This window comes from Rutidosis leptorrhynchoides, chromosome 5, assembly GCF_046630445.1.
Source record: "Rutidosis leptorrhynchoides isolate AG116_Rl617_1_P2 chromosome 5, CSIRO_AGI_Rlap_v1, whole genome shotgun sequence".
Lineage (NCBI taxonomy): Eukaryota > Viridiplantae > Streptophyta > Magnoliopsida > Asterales > Asteraceae > Rutidosis > Rutidosis leptorrhynchoides.
In genome coordinates this window covers 55,568,451-55,588,154 of record NC_092337.1, presented here as the reverse complement: position 1 = coordinate 55,588,154, position 19,704 = coordinate 55,568,451, and positions in this window count along the sequence as shown.

The following is a 19,704-nucleotide window of genomic DNA, read 5'->3' as shown; positions in this document are numbered from 1 at the left end:
CGCCGTTGATTTTTCTTTAGAATCGTCATCAAGTCGACCAAATCCTCAAACTCAAATTTCCGATAATCCAGTTTTTGAAACAAACCTCACAATTGAGAATCCGGAGAATATTCAGGAACGGTTTGTAGATCCCGAACCATTAAACTTTCCTCCGGAACCACCAATCATTCAAACAGAGATTGTTGAGGAAGAAACCATTAAATCAGAAACCTCTAGTGATTCAGATACAACACTTCCAATCATGGAAAATCTAGAACCTCTAAGTATGGAAGACCGAATGAGAGCCACACGCACGGGCCAAGGTCACGCCATTATTAAGCCAGAAGTTAATGCTCCAGATTATGAAATCAAAGGACAAATTCTAAACATGGTAACTAACCAATGCCAATTCAGTGGTGCACCGAATGAAGATCCTAACGAACACCTTCGTACGTTTAAAAGAATTTGTACACTATTCAAAATCCGAGAAGTGGAAGATGAGCAGATCTATCTCATGTTGTTTCCCTGGACTTTAAAGGGAGAAGCCAAAGATTGGTTAGAATCGTTACCTGAAGGGGCGATTGACACATGGGATGTTTTAGTTGAGAAATTTCTTAAAAGATTCTTTCCGGCATCTAAAGCCGTGAGACTTCAAGGAGAAATTGTTACGTTCGCGCAAAAGCCAAATGAAACATTATATGAGGCGTGGACAAGATTCGGAAGGATGTTGAGAGGATGTCCTCAACACGGATTAGATACTTTTCAAATAGTACAAATCTTCTATAAAGGCGTAGACATCGCCACACGAAAAGACATCGACATAACCGCTGGTGGATCCATTATGAAGAAAACCGCAACTGAAGCTTACAAAATTATTGATAACACAGCCTCCCACTCGCATGAGTGGCACCAAGAAAAAGATATCTTTCGATCATCTAAAGCGGCTAGAGCCGATTCTAGCCATGACTTTGATTCCGTTTCCGCAAAAATAGATGCTTTCGAAAGACGAATGGAAAAGATGAATAAAGATATTCACGCAATACGAATCAGTTGTGAGCAATGCGGTGGACCACACTTATTGAAAGATTGTCACATTGAACCAACGATGGAACAACGAGAGAATGTTTCCTATATGAACCAAAGGCCTGGAAATAATTATCAAAATAATTATCAACCGCCAAGGCTAAACTTAAATCGAAATCAAAACATTCTTTACAATCCAAAAGGACCCGAAAATAACTGGTATAACCAACAAGGTCCGAATAACCAACCAACTCAAAACAACACTTTCAATCCACAAAGACATGGCTTGTATAAACCACCACAACAAACCGAAGAGAAAAAGTCAAATATGGAAGACGTGGTATTTAAGCTAGTTGAATCTCAAACACAATTTATTGAAACTCAAACCCAAACGAACGAGAGGTTTGATCAGTCATTAAGAACTCAACAAGCTTCCATTTTGAATCTAGAAAAACACGTAGGAACTCTTGCTAGCATGATGAGTGAGAGGGAACAAGGAAAGCTACCGAGTAATACTGAAGTAAATCCTCGAAATGAGAATGTTAATATGGTTTCAACGAATTCTGAAAAACCAGCATCAGAAGATGGGAAGGTTTTAGATGAGAGTAACAATGAAGAAGTTACACCACCACCACCCGAGTATGTAAAGCCAATGGTGGCACCATACAAACCACCCATCCCGTTTCCAAGAAAAGGAGTTGAGTATGAGCAAGTGATAAGAAATAAAGATTGTGATACTTCTGGAAAGAAGAAGAAGAAAAAGAATAAGAAAGTACAAGAAACAAAAGCCGTAAATATAAACCCGGTGAAGACAGTTACACCAAAACCTCCACCTAGGGTAGGTGATCCGGGTGAATTTATTGTTCCTTGTCTACTTAGTGATTGTGTCATGTATGATGCACTAGCAGATTTAGGTGCAAGTGTAAGTGTTATGCCTCTTTCCTTATATAAGAGATTAGGTGTAGGTAAGTTAAGTCCAACGGATATGAGTGTTCGACTCTTTGATCAAACCATTAAGCACCCAGTTGGAATTGCTGACAACCTACCCATTCAAGTAGGTAATTTAACCTTTCTAGTCGAATTCATTGTCATTGACATAGAAGAGGACCCAAACATTCCTCTAATTTTAGGACGACCATTCTTTGCGTCCACCGGGGCGTTATTTGATGTAGGAAATGGAAGAATGACACTTAAAAGTGGTAACAAATCAATCACCTTTATGATTCGAAAGTCTAAATCTCCACCAACTAAAACCGTTGAACCAGTAAAAACGATTGGTAATAACCATGTTGTTTTACCAACTCCAACGGTAGTGCTTAGCAATAATAAAACGCCTAAGTGTGGGGAAAATGAAGTAAAACCTAATGATGACTTGATAATAAAGAACCCCGTTGTTGATACGAAATTAAATGACCCCGTTATTAACAGTTCAATGAAGAAACTTTTTAAACGGGCTATCGATGCTAGAAGTAAGGGGAACTTTAAGTTATGTAACCGGTTAGTATCCAATCTGTCGCCTAAAGAAAAGGCGAAACTAGTTGAATTTTGGGATATTACGGAAGAAGCCGGACACTGGCTTAAAGAAAAAGTCACAGATAGGCAAGTTGATTATGGACCAAAAGAAATTGACGATGAAGTTAATCACAATTTCGACACCACAGCTACCTAAGTGTGGGGAGATTCAAATGTTCTAAGAAAATGTTATCTAGAGTTAGTTGTTCTGTTCTCGTGTAGTTCCGAGAATGGAATCCGATTGGTCTTTTCCGCTAGCAGACACTAAAGAACTAGTTTTCTCCCTCCATTCTGAATTTTTGTTTTGTAGGTTTTATATAAAATTAATATGTTTTTTTTTTAAATTTAAGTTTTGTGTGAATTTTAAAAATCAAAATTTACTTTATTTCATTAAGTTGAAAAAAAATGCTTTCTAAAATTCGTCGTAAGTTGAACACTAGGTCATTGAACCGAAATTGCTTTACCCGAGGGCGGGGCGAAAAATTTTGTTATCATTATTTTTAATTTTATTGATCTAAAGTATGCCAAAAAAATATTATATTTTATAAATTTTTGAACGTGGGGAAATATACCCAACTTCAAAAATATGTATATATATGTTTGTATTTTATATTATGTACAAAACAGGGTAGAACAACGCACTTTCAAAGACTAACATTAAGTTCAACAAAAAGCTACTAATTTTGATGACAAGGCGCAAAATATCAAATGTGATGTAAAATAATATGCTTACAAACTGGGTATTTTTAATCACTTTTCTACACTAATCACCCTCATGAATTTATAATTATAGTCTGATTTCATGCAAATGAGGGCATTGCATGATCTCAAGTGTGGGGAAGGGTTATAAATTCTTTCGGGTTTACACTTGTTTTAATTGCCAAATTTTGTGAAAATTTGAAAAAATTTTCAACTAAATGAATTTAAAATCATGTTTATACATATTTATGAACGGTGAAAACTAGGTGATAATACCGAAATTATCGTTACCTCGAAAAGGACATAAATTGAGAAACACCCTAAAACGCTTGAATTCATTTAAAATGAAATAGAAGAAAATAAAAAGGCAAAGAAAGAAACTAAGTGTGGGAAGAATGTACCAAGTTATTCAATTTAAAACATATATCACATATCTTTGTACAAGATTATTGCAGGTACTTTTGCTTTGGACGATACTAATCAGTTTTACCCGGTTTACTGTAATACATTTGAAAGAAAGATGGATCTACACGATGAATCAATTCCATCATTAAAAGGAAGTAAAGTCTTCCGAAAAAGACACACGCTTCTTGATTTAGGTCATGAAGTTGTCGTCCAGACCAGCTGTAGGTTGACGAAAAATCTAGAAAAGTCATCACTAAAATCGGTTGGAAATCCACGGACCTCAGCATCAAACAGGGTCGCCATGTGGTCAGATTTATCCTAACCATGAGAAGGATTTATCTCGTACAATGGGGAGGCACCGTGCAAATTAGCTTGATAAGACTAATGAATCAGATCCCCAGAAAGGATAATCTCCTTAAAGATTAAAAATCAGCTTTTAAGACTGATAATACTCAATCCTAGAGATTGACCTTAAAGATTGAGAATTCAAACTCATGGAATTCGATGATATCTAAACTCGAGCTTGAACGAGAAAATATTTTGATCAAAAATACAAATCGATTTGTTTTCTGAAAACCCATTTTCAATGCGTTCATTACCATTGAACGTAAAATCCTAGGAATTCACCTGGAATTCATTAGGTCACCTGAACCAAATCGGGTGTCAACCGTAAGAACGGTGGTTGCATAGCATGGTCGGAGACAGGACCTTGTGCCAGACCGAAAAATCATAGGATGATCTTTACTATTGCTCCTACCAAGGATAGTTCTAGCATCCGACACGTTAAAAGACCATAATCATCTGCATGTCACGGGACATTGCCTTAACAGTTTCTTGTTCATCGCTTTCCTTTACAACCGGACGGTAGTTTGCCGAAAGGTAATATACGGAACACGTAAACTGGATGTGTGCTTTCCGATACCGGGATAGCAGTGGATTACACAAACCTAAATGTTTTTAGCCAAAATATTGATCCACAAATATATTTTGCAACACCAATGGTGGATCAAATCAGAAAACTTATCTAGGGTAAAATCTAGCTTGAATTTTCAAAAGATCAAATGTTTTCATAAAGATCCAATTTCCTTAAAGGATCTAAATTTTTATAGTCATGTGGGACTGTAAACCGCCTTTCAAATGTGCACTTTGCTTTGGAAACCGAAAGTAAATCGGCTATTTGATTGCAAGTGTCGTTGACCTAAACCCGAGGCAACTGTGGATGACACACCCACCTTTAACCATCATTACTGTCATTGTTTATACCGCTATATCAAAATCACTGATGTACAAAATGTGATGAATAAAAAAGTGATTCATGTATGTTTTTATTTCAAGTTCTGTATTGCTTGAGGACAAGCAACGCTCAAGTGTGGGGATATTTGATAGTGCTCCAAATGAACATATATTTAGTAGCAATATCGTTCCAATATGTAAAGTTTTTAAATGTAATTTCCTTATTTTTAGTTGTAATAGTTAAATAAATAAGTGCGAAGACGAAAGACGCAAATCGCTCGAAAATGAAGATTTAAAGACAAAAACGAAGATTTGAAAGACCAAAACGTCCAAAAAGCTCAAATGTACAAGATACAATTCAAAAGGTTCAATTTATTGATGAAGAACGTCTAAAAATGACAAGAGTACAAGTTACAAAACGCAAAGTACAAGATATAAAATTGTACGAAAGGACGTTCGAAAATCCGGAACCAGGACATGAACCAACTCTCAACGCTCGACGCAACGGTGTAAAAATTACAAGTCAACTATGCACAAGAATAAAATATAATATTTAAATAATTCATAATAAGAATAATATTAAATAATAAAAAGTTGTTAATTGAGCATAGTTCAGGGGTCGTAAATGAAAATTTGAATTCTAATTTTCCTATAAAAGGAACGATACGTTCGATGATGGAGAGGAAGAATTTTTCTCCGATCTTTTTTCTTCAATCAATTATCAATATCAATTATCAATATCTATATTCTATATCTCTATCATAATGTTAATGTAATAAGATATAACAATAATCTTAATTTTAAGTTTAAATTATGATAATAATAAGATTTATGATAGAGATCATTTGAGTGTGTAAGTCGAAATTCTGTCCGTGTAACGCTACGCTATTTTTAATCATTGTAAGTTATGTTCAACCTTTTTACATTAATGTCTCGTAGCTAAGCCATTATTATGCTTATTTAAAACGAAGTAATCATGATGTTGGGCTAATTACTAAAATTGGGTAATTGGGCTTTGTACCATAATTAAGGTTTGGGCAAAAGACCGACACTTGTGGAAATTGGACTATTGACTATTAATAGATGGGGGGTATTGTCTAATTGAGTGACAACTCATTGGAGTCTGTCGAACCTATCTTCAAATTAATTAACCTAATAATTAATAATGATTATGGTTGTCCTATTTAGTGATGTTCATATGGAATCTGTTATAATCATTTAATTAATCAATTAGGTTGGGTAATTGATTATTCATTCTGATCAAGTGGATGAATTAATATTCATAAACTAATTAAAACAGGGGTGGATTACATACAGTGATAACTGGTGTAATTGTTGACAGAAGTGATAACTGCGTCACAGTTTAAATCCTTAATCAGTTGGAATATTTGACTTCGGGTATAAGGGTAATTTGACGAGGATACTCGCACTTTATATTTATGACCGATGGACTATTATGGACAAAAACCAGATAGACGTATCAAATAAACCAGGACAAAGGACAATTAACCCATGGTAATAAATTAAAATCAACAAACATCATGATTACGGAAGTTTAAATAAGCATAATTCTTTTATTATATTTCTCATCGTATCTTTATTTACTGTCATTTTATTACTCGCAATTTTATTCTCTGTCATTTTATTTATCGCAATTTATTTTACGCACTTTAATTTTTGTCATTTATTTTTACGCTTAAAATCGACAAACCGGTCATTAAACGGTAAAACCCCCATTTTATAATAATACTACTACTTATTTATATATATATTTTTACAAATAAACTTAATAATATAGCGTTAACTTCACCAGCTCCCTGTGGAACGAACCGGACTTACTAAAAACTACACTACTCTACGATTAGGTACACTGCCTATAGTGTTGTAGCAAGGTTTAGGTATATCCCATCCGTAAATTAATAAAACTTGTGTCATATTTTGTAGTATTTTGTATTAAAAATAATACTATTTCGTACCCTCACGCTACATCATCAGTCCTCCCAAAAATAATACTTAAGGTCACTAAAGAACTTCTTACGTTTATGATGTGACCAACCCTTCTCTAAGAATCCACCAACCAAGTAATTCGCAAAATCAACGAACCAAGGGTCTTCACACTCTTCCACCCTCATGAGATATTCACCGGGAAAATCATCATGAATGGTAGTCTCATCGAGAACCTCACGGGAGGGGTTCTCAAGACGTGAAAGGTGATCAGCCGCTAAGTTCTCGGCACCCTTTTTGTCCCGGATCTCAACATCAAATTCTTGCAAAAGCAAGATCCATCTAAGAAGTCTAGGTTTTGCATCCGGTTTAGCAAAAAGGTACTTTAAAGCAGAATGGTCCGTAAACACAATAGTCTTAGACAAGACTAAGTAGGACCAAAACTTATCAAACGAAAAGACCACCGCAAGGAGCTCTTTTTCAGTGGTAGTGTAATTTAATTGCGCTCCTTGCAAGGTCTTACTTGCATAGTAGATGGGTCGGAAATGCTTCTCGACCCTTTGACCCAAAACTGAGCCAACAGCGAAATCAGATGCATCGCACATAAGCTCGAACGGTAAGGACCAATTCGGAGCGATTATGATTGGTGCATTGATGAGTTTCTCCTTCAAAAGCTCGAATGCCTTTTGGCACTCGTTGGAGAAGTTCCACGGGGTGTCTTTCTCAAGGAGTTTATTCATCGGGTTTGCAATTTTAGAGAAATCTTTAATGAATCGCCGGTAAAAACCGGCGTGCCCGAGGAAACTCCTAACACCCTTAACATCGGTAGGAGGTGGAAGGTTCTTAATAGCGGTAACCTTTGCGGGATCCACCTCTATACCATTTTTAGAAATCTTGTGCCCGAGAACTATGCCCCCTTGAACCATGAAATGGCACTTCTCCCAGTTGAGCACAAGATTGGACTTTTCGCACCTGACCAACATCCGTTCTAAGTTAAGAAGGCATGAATCGAAAGTGTCACCGAAGACCGAGAAGTCATCCATGAACACCTCCATGCAATCTTCTATCATGTCATGGAATATGGCCATCATGCACCTTTGAAAAGTGGCCGGAGCATTGCAAAGGCCAAAGGGCATGCGTCGATAAGAAAACGTGCCATACGGGCACGTGAAAGTGGTCTTCTCTTGGTCCTCGGGCGAGATAGGAATTTGAAAATAGCCCGAGAAACCATCGAGAAAGCAATAGAAACTGTTTCCCGCCAACCTCTCTAGCATTTGATCCATGAAAGGTAGCGGGAAGTGGTCTTTACGTGTGGCGTCGTTCAACTTACGGTAGTCGATACAAACACGCCACCCCGTGACAGTCCGAGTGGATATTAACTCATTTTTATCATTGGTGGTAACAGTCATACCACCTTTCTTAGGTACACAGTGTACCGGGCTAATCCATGGACTGTCAGAGATCGGGTAAATGAGACCTGCATCAAGGAGCTTAATGATTTCTTTCTTCACGACATCCTGCATGTGCGGGTTCAGCCTCCTTTGGCGTTGCACCACAGGTTTGGAGTTATCCTCCATTAGGATTTTGTGGGTGCAATAGGAGGGACTAATACCCTTAATGTCGTGAATCTTCCATGCAATGGCCGGTTTATGGGCCTTTAGCATGGTAATAAGCTCAGTTTTCTGACCTGAAGATAGAGAAGAAGAAATAATTACCGGAAGCTTAGATTCCTCATGCAAGTAAGCGTATTCCAAATGATCTGGAAGTGGCTTCAATTCAAGCTCGGGAGGTTCTTCAATTGAAGACTTGCTCCGGTAATTAACATCACGTTCGAGTTCTTTGAACTCCTCTTCAGTCGGCTCATAGCCGTTTTCCATCAAGGTGGTTAAAAGATCCACCTCCTCAACCTGCACATCCTCATCAATCTCAACCAATGAGCACTCTCCTGAACCCTGTAACTCTGGGAATTCCTGCAAAAACTCTGACTGGACATTCACAGTGTTAAGAAAATAACATGTATCATCAGTGTGGCCAGGGTACTTAAGAGCATGGTCGATTGAGAATGTTGCACTCAAATCGTCTATCCTTAGGGTCAACTTTTGGCCATAAACATCAATCATACACCTAGCAGTGTTCAAAAATGGCCGACCCAAAATCAGTGGAATCCTTTCATCCACTTCCATATCCAAAACCACGAAATCCGCCGGAAAAACTAACGACCCTGTCTTTACTAGCATATTCTCTATGATTCCACGAGGGAATTTAATAGAGCGGTCGGCTAGTTGAACAGCCATACGCGTGGGTTTTAACTCCCCGGGGTCTAGCTTTAAGTAAATAGAATAAGGCATTAAATTAATGCTAGCCCCCAAATCCGCCAAAGCCCTCATACAGTCCAAATTACCAAGTAAACAAGGAATGGTAAAACTTCCAGGATCTTCAAGCTTCTCGGGAAGCTTGTTTGCAACAACCGCTGAGCATGCGGCATTCAACCTGACTGAAGACACGTTCTTCAGCTTCTGCCTGTTAGTCAGCAAATCCTTAAGAAACCTCGCATACTTAGGCACACCTGCAATAACATCAATAAAAGGCATATTTATGTTAACTTTTTTAATCAAGTCCATGAACTTGGACTTTTCGGCCTCTAGCTTCTCCAATCGCTGTTTCCTCGGGAATGGGAGCGGTGGTTGATACTCTCTAACTACCGGTTTAGCAGCAACAGTAACCGGTTCCTTAACAACTTTTTCAGCCACCTGTTCCGGCTCCTTTTCCCTTTCCGGTTCACTTTCAACAACCGGCTCACTATCATTAACTAACGGTACCCTCAAGTCATACTCGTCGGGCTTTCTCGGTGGATCATATGCTAAACCACTTCGGGTGGTGATAGCATTAACATGCCCGTTTTTCGGGTTAGTATCCGTCTTGCTCGGTAACTCCCCCGGTTTCCTCTCACTACTCTTACTTGCAAGTTGACCAATCTGTTGTTCAAGGTTATGAATAGCTGCTTGCTGATTTCGGAACATTTGGTCATTCTTTTCATTATTCTGAGTAACGGTAGTAACAAGTTGAGTCTGAGATATCACTAACTTCTCAAGCATAGCCTCAAGGTTGGACTTTTTCTCCTCGGCCTGTGGTTTCTGAAAATACCCGGGAGCTTGCTGTTGAAAACCTCCACTAGAACCCGGTTGGAACCTCGAACCCTGATTACCTTGCGGATTATAAGGATTATTGAAATTCCTATTAAACTGAGCACGTCCCTGAAACTGATTGTTATTCTGCTGACTAATATAGTTGACCTCTTCTTTCTGATTCATAGTCAAACCCGCATCACAATCTTTGCCCAGATGCAAACCTCCACAGTATTCACAACCAACCTTCATACCATGAATATCCTTGTTCATCTTCTCCAAATTCCTACCAAACGAATCCAACTTAGCACTGAAAGACCCAAAATCATCATAAGCACCTGTACCTGTCGTCTCTGTTCTCTTAACTGAAGCTGAATGGAAAGACTCATGATCCTGATGCCACTCATGAGAATAAGCAGCTTGCTTTTCAATGATCTCTAACGCCTCTTCTTCAGTCTTATCCATTAACGTACCACCTGCAGCTTGATCAATACTCTGACGCGTAGGAATATCACAACCTTTGTAGAAAATCTGAACCTTCTGTAAATCATTCAACCCGTGTTGCGGGCACGAGCGTAACAAAGTAGCAAAACGGTCCCAAGCATCAAACAATGTCTCACTGCTCTTTTGTCTAAATTGAGAAATATCTGCTTGAAGTCGAGCAGCTCGAGATGCAGGGAAAAACTTCGACAAAAACTTATCCTCCAAAGTCTCCCAAGATCTAATCGTACCCTCAGGTTGCTTATCTAACCATCTCTTAGCTTCTCCCTTAAGAGTCCAAGGGAAAAGTCTTGTCTTAATTGAAGTGTCGGCAACCTCATGTAGCTTAAACAAGTTACAAACATCATTAAAATTACGAAGATGCTCGTTAGCATCCTCGGTATCTTTGCCATAGAATCGGCAATCAGAAGAAATCAAATTCAGGATCGGCCCTGTAATTTGAAAAGGCTGAGTAATATTCGGTTGAGTAATCGAATTGCCTTGGCCTCCTCGGGTGGCCTTTAACTTTTCAGCCATAGTCTGAGGACAGGGTGCTTCTCCTTCGGCCATTTCTTCAGTTTCTGTAGTATCAGACGAAGCGTAAGAGTCTTCTTCGTTAAAAATTTCAGGTGGTGTCTCGGGCACCACAGTCTCAGAAGTACTTCCCAAATTAACGTAAGTATCACCCGATGAAACTGATGAATCCACTGTTAACTTTTGCTTCTGACTTAAAGCTTTAAACAACTCTCTTTCAGGCTCGTCAAATGGTTTAACAATTGGAGAATCTGAAGAACGCGTATGTTGCATGCACTACCTGTAACTGCAAGAACACAGCTAACAAACCGATTAAACGCACCGACTCAATTAGAATTAAATTAAACTAAACAGTTAAAATTAAACTAAAAACAAACTTAATTTTCAAACTTAATTTTCAACACAACTGTCCCCGGCAGCGGCGCCAAAAACTTGATGTGTGAAATCGCGTCTATAAATTTATAATGGGAAATACCGGTTAAAAGGATTACTACACACTAACGGGCAGTGTACCCGATCGTGCAATAGTATTAAGTTGGTAAATCCAAGTTCGTTCCAAGGACAGTTTAGACGATGAAAATTAAGGTTGTAACTAATAAAAGTAAACTAAGTTGATCTATAAAATGGAAATTACGAGATAATTTGTTTTGTTAGCTATTTAACGATTAGCCAAATCAGGATAGCTTTGAAAATAAAAGACAATATTTTTTTTTGGTTTTTAAGTTTAAGCTTTAAAGCAAACAAAAGAGTAAATAAAGATAGTTGTAAAACAAATAAGAGAACAAATGTTCGTCTAGACCTTTTACACCTAGTGCTGGATGTAATTAGATTAAGCTCGAATTGTTGATTTAAAGCATGTGAGTTTCCTAATCGGTCCACCTGGAATTCCCCAGTGCAGACACAACAACCAAGATTACACAGCACGGAATTCCCCGAAACTTAAGACCTCCTAGATGTGATAAGTTGACTCAACTGATAATCAGGTTCAAATTATAACTCTACTCTCGTAGTAATCAATAATCACACCAACTCTCGTTGTGAGTGATTTACACCTTAATCGTCTAGCCTTTTGAATTCAATTTACTATCGTCTCCGATTAAGCAAACAACCAATTAAGACAAACCAGTTGAAAATATATATATTAAATTGATGAACTCTCGTCCTATCAAACAAACATACAATCAATTGAATCGAAAAGAACAAGTTTCATATGATGCATTCATGTATTCAAAACTTCAAATCAAAATACTTAATAATCCAACAATTAATGAAAATCACATCCAACACATAGGTTTATTAGTCTAGACAAACATAAAGATTTAGCCAACAATCATGGCAACAATAAAAATTAAAGTAATAAATAAAGATAACATCTTTGGATAATTAAGAATCAACCTAACACGATGAATCTTGAAGAACGGTTGGATCGATCCTTGAAATCGTAATGATTGGAGTGTTAATTGAACCTTGGAATTCCCCAAAAGTTGCAGAAATTCGCACCTCTAAACTCCAAAAATCGGCTGCCAAAAGATAACCCTTGAAAAATAAACTGCAGCCTTTTTATACGAACAAAATAACTGGCCGACCTGTTTTGCGCGGTGCGCAAAATCTGCGCGGCGCGCAAATGCTGATACAAAACTGTCTCGTAAACTTTGCAATTCCCTGGTCCGAAATTGTGCTATTTGCGCGGTGCGCAACCATACGCGCGGCGCGCAGTCTGTCTTTCAGCTATCCTTCGACCAAATTACTTATAATATGACTAAAACAAACCCAAAATCACTCAATAACCTGGAAGTTGCTGTAAACGCGCCATAATCACCATAATATCAATAAATTAATACTTCTCGGCTCTTAAACCATAATCTTCCAAAAACTCGTGAATAAAAGCTAAAAACCGTATCCGAAGGACCAAAAATGAAGGATATTGCCTCGATAATTATATGAGAAATGGGCAATATCACCAACAGTCCCGTAACAATCTAAAAACCTCATTTCTTACCCCAATTACCGACTCCGTCACTTGTGGGAACGTTTTGTTTAATAGTTGTAGCCCGATGTTCTTGTTCTCACTTTGGTGAGAAGCGAACATTACTAATCCGTAAGCATAACATGCTTCTTTATGTTGCATGTTAGCCGCTTTTTCTAAATCACGAAGTCCAATATTCGGATATATTGAGTCAAAATAATTTCTTAACCCATTGCGTAAAATAGCATTTGGGTTCCCCGCAATATATGCGTCAAAGTAAACACATCGTAACTTATGGATTTCCCAATGTGATATCCTCCATCTTTCGAACGAAAGCCTTTTATAAACCAAGGCATTCTTGGAACGTTCTTCGAATGTCTTACAAACTGATCTCGCCTTAAATAGTTGTGTCGAAGAATTCTGACCGACTCTAGACAAGATTTCATCAATCATGTCTCCGGGTAGGTCTCTTAAAATATTGGGTTATCTATCCATTTTGTGTTTTTATACTGTAAAATAGACAAGAGTTAGATTCATAAAAAAAAATACTTATTAATACAAGCAATTTTTACATATATCATAAAGCATAAGCACACTATATTACATATATTACACCACACGAATACAACTATCTTATTCCGACTCGCTTGTTTCTTCTTCTTCGGTTTTGGTTCGTTTTGCCAAGTTTCTAGGGATATATGATGTTCCCCTAATACTAGCTGTTATTTTCCACAACGGTTTAGAAAAACCTGGTGGTTTAGAGGTTCCTGGGTCATTGTTACAACTTAAGGACTTCGGGGGTTGACGATACATATAAAGTTCATCGGGGTTGGAATTAGATTTCTCTATTTTTATTCCCTTTCCCTTATTATTTTCTTTCGCCTTTTTAAATTCAGTTGGGGTAATTTCTATAACATCATCGGAATTCTCGTCGGAATCCGATTCATCGGAGAATTGGTAATCCTCCCAATATTTTGCTTCCTTGGCAGAAACACCATTGACCATAATTAACCTTGGTCGGTTGGTTGAGGATTTTCTTTTACTTAACCGTTTTATTATTTCCCCCACCGGTTCTATTTCCTCCTCCGGTTCCTCTTCTTCCGGTTCTGATTCTTCTTCCGATTCCGACTCTTCTTCCGGTTCCTCTTCGGGAACTTGTGAATCAGTCCACGAATCATTCCAATTTACATTTGACTCTTCATTATTATTAGGTGAGTCAATGGGACATGTTCTAGAGGTAGACATCTATCACATAATATCAAACACGTTAAGAGATTAATATATCACATAATATTCACATGTTAAAAATATATAGTTTCCAACAAAATTTGTTAAGCAATCATTTTTCAAGTAAACACGGTCGAAGTCCAGACTCACTAATGCATCCTAACAAACTCGATAAGACACACTAATGCAAAATTCTGGTTCTATAAGACCAACACTCGGATACCAACTGAAATGTCCCGTTCTTATTGATTAAAAACGTTCCATATTAATTGATTTCGTTGCGAGGTTTTGACCTCTATATGAGACGTTTTTCAAAGACTGCATTCATTTTAAAACAAACCATAACCTTTATTTCATCAATAAAGGTTTAAAAAGCTTTACGTAGATTATCAAATAATGATAATCTAAAATATCCTGTTTACACACGACCATTACATAATGGTTTACAATACAAATATGTTACAACAAAATAAGTTTCTTGAATGCAGTTTTTACACAATATCATACAAGCATGGACTCCAAATCTTGTCCTTATTGAAGTATGCGACAGCGGAAGCTCTTAATAATCACCTGAGAATAAACATGCTTAAAACGTCAACAAAAATGTTGGTGAGTTATAGGTTTAACCTATATATATCAAATCATAATAATAGACCACAAGATTTCATATTTCAATACACATCCCATACATAGAGATAAAAGTCATTCATATGGTGAACACCTGGTAACCGACATTAACAAGATGCATATATAAGAATATCCCCATCATTCCGGGACACCCTTCGGATATGATATAAATTTCGAAGTACTAAAGCATCCGGTACTTTGGATGGGGTTTGTTAGGCCCAATAGATCTATCTTTAGGATTCGTGTCAATTAGGGTGTCTGTTCCCTAATTCTTAGATTACCAGACTTAATAAAAAGGGGCATATTCGATTTTGATAATTCAACCATAGAATGTAGTTTCACGTACTTGTGTCTATTTTGTAAATCATTTATAAAACCTGCATGTATTCTCATCCCAAAAATATTAGATTTTAAAAGTGGGACTATAACTCACTTTCACAGATTTTTACTTCGTCGGGAAGTAAGACTTGGCCACTGGTTGATTCACGAACCTATAACAATATATACATATATATCAAAGTATGTTCAAAATATATTTACAACACTTTTAATATATTTTGATGTTTTAAGTTTATTAAGTCAGCTGTCCTCGTTAGTAACCTACAACTAGTTGTCCACAGTTAGATGTACAGAAATAAATCGATAAATATTATCTTGAATCAATCCACGACCCAGTGTATACGTATCTCAGTATTGATCACAACTAAAACTATATATATTTTGGAATCAACCTCAACCCTGTATAGCTAACTCCAACATTCACATATAGAGTGTCTATGGTTGTTCCGAAATATATATAGATGTGTCGACATGATAGGTCGAAAAATTGTATACGTGTCTATGGTATCTCAAGATTACATAATATACAATACAAGTTGATTAAGTTATGGTTGGAATAGATTTGTTACCAATTTTCACGTAGCTAAAATGAGAAAAATTATCCAATCTTGTTTTACCCATAACTTCTTCATTTTAAATCCGTTTTGAGTGAATCAAATTGCTATGGTTTCATATTGAACTATATTTTATGAATCTAAACAGAAAAAGTATAGGTTTATAGTCGGAAAAATAAGTTACAAGTTGTTTTTGTAAAGGTAGTCATTTCAATCGAAAGAACGACGTCTAGATGACCATTTTAGAAAACATACTTCCACTTTGAGTTTAACCATAATTTTTGGATATAGTTTCATGTTCATAATAAAAATCATTTTCTCAGAATAACAACTTTTAAATCAAAGTTTATCATAGTTTTTAATTAACTAACCCAAAACAGCCCGCGGTGTTACTACGACGGCGTAAATCCGGTTTTACGGTGTTTTTCGTGTTTCCAGGTTTTAAATCATTAAGCTAGCATATCATATAGATATAGAACATGTGTTTAGTTGATTTTAAAAGTCAAGTTAGAAGGATTAACTTTTGTTTGCGAACAAGTTTAGAATTAACTAAACTATGTTCTAGTGATTACAAGTTTAAACCTTCGAATAAGATAGCTTTATATGTATGAATCGAATGATGTTATGAACATCATTACTACCTTAAGTTCCTTGGATAAACCTACTGGAAAAGAAAAAAATGGATCTAGCTTCAACGGATCCTTGGATGGCTCGAAGTTCTTGAAGCAGAATCATGACACGAAAACAAGTTCAAGTAAGATCATCACTTGAAATAAGATTGTTATAGTTATAGAAATTGAACCAAAGTTTAAATATGATTATTACCTTGTATTAGAATGATAACCTACTGTAATAAACAAAGATTTCTTGAGGTTGGATGATCACCTTACAAGATTGGAAGTGAGCTAGCAAACTTGAAAGTATTCTTGATTTTATGTAACTAGAACTTGTAGAATTTATGAAGAATACTTAGAACTTGAAGATAGAACTTGAGAGAGATCAATTAGATGAATAAAATTGAAGAATGAAAGTGTTTGTAGGTGTTTTTGGTCGTTGGTGTATGGATTAGATATAAAGGATATGTAATTTTGTTTTCATGTAAATAAGTCATGAATGATTACTCATATTTTTGTAATTTTATGAGATATTTCATGCTAGTTGCCAAATGATGGTTCCCACATGTGTTAGGTGACTAACATGGGCTGCTAAGAGCTTATCATTGGAGTGTATATACCAATAGTACATACATCTAAAAGCTGTGTATTGTACGAGTACGAATACGGGTGCATACGAGTAGAATTGTTGATGAAACTGAACGAGGATGTAATTGTAAGCATTTTTGTTAAGTAGAAGTATTTTGATAAGTGTATTGAAGTCTTTCAAAAGTGTATAAATACATATTAAAACACTACATGTATATACATTTTAACTGAGTCGTTAAGTCATCGTTAGTCGTTACATGTAAGTGTTGTTTTGAAACCTTTAGGTTAACGATCTTGTTAAATGTTGTTAACCCAATGTTTATAATATCAAATGAGATTTTAAATTATTATATTATCATGATATTATCATGTATGAATATCTCTTAATATGATATATATACATTAAATGTCTTTACAACGATAATCGTTACATATATGTCTCGTTTAAAAATCATTAAGTTAGTAGTCTTGTTTTTACATATGTAGTTCATTGTTAATATACTTAATGATATGTTTACTTATCATATTATCATGTTAACTATATATATATATCCATATATATGTCATAATATAGTTTTTACAAGTTTTAACGTTCGTGAATCACCGGTCAACTTGGGTGGTTAATTGTCTATATGAAACATATTTCAATTAATCAAGTCTTAACAAGTTTGATTGCTTAACATGTTGGAAACATTTAATCATGTAAATATCAATCTCAATTAATATATATAAACATGGAAAAGTTCGGGTCACTACAGTACCTACCCGTTAAATAAATTTCGTCCCAAAATTTTAAGCTGTTGAAGGTGTTGACGAATCTTCTGGAAATAGATGCGGGTATTTCTTCTTCATCTGATCTTCACGCTCCCAGGTGAACTCGGGTCCTCTACGAGCATTCCATCGAACCTTAACAATTGGTATCTTGTTTTGCTTAAGTCTTTTAACCTCACGATCCATTATTTCGACGGGTTCTTCGATGAATTGAAGTTTTTCGTTGATTTGGATTTCATCTAACGGAATAGTGAGATCTTATTTAGCAAAACATTTCTTCAAATTCGAGACGTGGAAAGTGTTATGTACAGCCGCGAGTTGTTGAGGTAACTCAAGTCGGTAAGCTACTGGTCCGACACGATCAATAATCTTGAATGGCCCAATATACCTTGGATTTAATTTCCCTCGTTTACCAAATCGAACAAAGCCTTTCCAAGGTGCAACTTTAAGCATGACCATCTCTCCAATTTCAAATTCTATATCTTTTCTTTTAATGTCAGCGTAGCTCTTTTGTCGACTTTGGGCGGTTTTCAACCGTTGTTGAATTTGGATGATCTTCTCGGTAGTTTCTTGTATAATCTCCGGACCCGTAATCTATCTATCCCCCACTTCACTCCAACAAATCGGAGACCTGCACTTTCTACCATAAAGTGCTTCAAACGGCGCCATCTCAATGCTTGAATGGTAGCTGTTGTTGTAGGAAAATTCTGCTAACGGGAGATGTCGATCCCAACTGTTTCCGAAATCAATAACACAAGCTCGTAGCATGTCTTCAAGCGTTTGTATCGTCCTTTCGCTCTGCCCATCAGTTTGTGGATGATAGGCAGTACTCATGTCTAGACGAGTTCCCAATGCTTGCTGTAATGTCTGCCAGAATCTTGAAATAAATCTGCCATCCCTATCAGAGATAATAGAGATTGGTATTCCATGTCTGGAGACGACTTCCTTCAAATACAGTCGTGCTAACTTCTCCATCTTGTCATCTTCTCTTATTGGCAGGAAGTGTGCTGATTTAGTGAGACGATCAACTATTACCCAAATAGTATCAAAACCACTTGCAGTCCTTGGCAATTTAGTGATGAAATCCATGGTAATGTTTTCCCATTTCCATTCCGGGATTTCGGGTTGTTGAAGTAGACCTGATGGTTTCTGATGCTCAGCTTTGACCTTAGAACACGTCAAACATTCTCCTACGTATTTAGCAACATCGGCTTTCATACCCGGCCACCAAAAATGTTTCTTGAGATCCTTGTACATCTTCCCCGTTCCAGGATGTATTGAGTATCTGGTTTTATGAGCTTCTCTAAGTACCATTTCTCTCATATCTCCAAATTTTGGTACCCAAATCCTTTCAGCCCTATACCGGGTTCCGTCTTCCCGAATATTAAGATGCTTCTCCGATCCTTTGGGTATTTCATCCTTTAAATTTTCCTCTTTTAAAACTCCTTGTTGCGCCTCCTTTATTTGAGTAGTAAGGTTATTATGAATCATTATATTCATAGATTTTACTCGAATGGGTTCTCTGTCCTTCCTGCTCAAGGCATCGGCTACCACATTTGCCTTCCCCGGGTGGTAACGAATCTCAAAGTCGTAATCATTCAATAATTCAATCCACCTACGCTGCCTCATATTCAGTTGTTTCTGATTAAATATGTGTTGAAGACTTTTGTGGTCGGTATATATAATACTTTTGACCCCATATAAATAGTGCCTCCAAGTCTTTAATGCAAAAACAACCGCTCCTAATTCCAAATCATGCGTCGTATAATTTTGTTCGTGAATCTTCAATTGTCTAGACGCATAAGCAATCACCTTCGTTCGTTGCATTAATACACAACCGAGACCTTGCTTTGATGCGTCACAATAAATCACAAAATCATCATTCCCTTCAGGCAATGACAATATAGGTGCCGTAGTTAGCTTTTTCTTCAATAACTGAAACGCTTTCTCTTGTTCATCATTCCATTCAAATTTCTTCCCTTTATGCGTTAATGCAGTCATGGGTTTTGCTATTCTGGAAAAGTCTTGGATGAACCTTCTGTAGTAACCAGCTAGTCCTAAAAACTGGCGTATGTGTTTTGGAG